We start from the raw sequence: 1,500 nt of genomic DNA, 5'->3' as shown, positions 1-1,500 counted from the left end.
AATGTGGACTATGATTTCGTTTTGGATGAGCTCAATCAAGTGGAAAGGCAAAACAATGAGTCATCAAGGAAGATAGAGTTGCAGAAAAGCTTACTGGATGTGATGGAGTCAGAGAGGTTGATTCTGTTAAATGAGAATGCTACATTGGGATACAAGGTGGCTACATTAATGGAGGAAAACAACGTGGTGTCTTCGGAATCTCTGTTCATGAAGAAGAAGGCTGGTGAGCTCGCAAAGTGCATATTAAGGATGCGGGAGGATCATAGGGTTTGCATGCTAAGGACAAATCTACGGGCTGGAGAAGAGGAACAAAGAGTATTATGATCAGCTTGCGAAGCATGAAGAAGAGAAGACGTGGAGGTCCAAATCGATGAAGTTTAAAAGAGAAGTTAGCACGAAATATTGCTTTAAAGTTCCTGAAGATGTCGTTGCTGGGATTACTAGGAGCTTTAGTTTTGGAAATATGAAGAAGGGTGGTGGTGACCAGCAGGGAAATGCTAAGGCAGATGGCAGGAAGAAAGCTACTAAGCTGTGGGATAGGGTCAAGAAGTTTGATATCTTCTTTTGTGGACCTAATCTCAACACAGCTTATTGCTGATGATAGAGCAATCGAAATGTTTACTAGATTGAAATCATAACTTTACTAGTATACACCGTTAATTGGGCAGAGAGCGAGAGAGAAACTTTACTCTTGTATTTTGTGTGTTCTACTCCATCCTTTTAGCAGGATATGAATTGCATATGAAGGAAACTTCAATTGCTGCCCCATTCACTGATAGTTTCTATTATAAAGATGGGTAAGATCCTCCAAGATTGCTTCAGTTAACACAGCTGGAGATGGGCTAAGGGAAAAGTAGGGTGAGAAAATTGTCTTATGATGCATATAAAGTCTCTACAATGCAAACATCATACTATCTACAACGTTCAATCAGGTAATGAATTGCAGCGCAACCATTTATGTTAGTGGAAGTTCACTTCTATATAAATATCTAAACCTGTTCTACCTCAGCAATACTTAAATACCTCAAGGCAAATTCGGTTTACAGAGATCTTAACTAGTAAAATTGTACGAGCATGTCCCTTATGCCAAATTTGCAGTAGCAACTTTCTCCTTCAGCTTCACGATCCGAGCCTGAAATATTTAAGGATGATAATACTTCAGTTGTGAAAAAACAGATCTTATGAGGGCCAGATGGTACTCCCCTTTGTGCATGTGGACTCAGCTGACAAAATTTCTTCAGGCCCATCATTCTTTCTTGTAATAAAATATTTAGTTTGGATTTGGAAGGCTTAGAAACAATTTAACAACACTGGCCTCCACATGGATTAGCTTTGTGGTGTGCATGGGCAGATATCTCTCTACATACAGAAAAACATGAAGTGTTCTGCCACAACCACAAAAAGTTGTGAGACCCTTTCATAGGCATGCCATGTGACAATTTTTAGTTTTAATTACTCCCTCCGTCCAACAATACTTCTCCACTGACTTGGCACACATGT

The 1,500-nt window shown here is 39.7% G+C and overlaps 1 pseudogene; it reads left to right on the top strand.

The window, feature by feature from the left end:
* Positions 1 to 3: 3 nt before the first annotated feature.
* Positions 4 to 811, top strand: LOC124891268 (annotated as a pseudogene).
* Positions 812 to 1,500: the final 689 nt, after the last annotated feature.

The sequence above is a fragment of the Capsicum annuum genome, unplaced genomic scaffold, assembly GCF_002878395.1.
Source record: "Capsicum annuum cultivar UCD-10X-F1 unplaced genomic scaffold, UCD10Xv1.1 ctg33030, whole genome shotgun sequence".
Lineage (NCBI taxonomy): Eukaryota > Viridiplantae > Streptophyta > Magnoliopsida > Solanales > Solanaceae > Capsicum > Capsicum annuum.
This window is presented reverse-complemented; position numbering and strand designations above follow the sequence as displayed.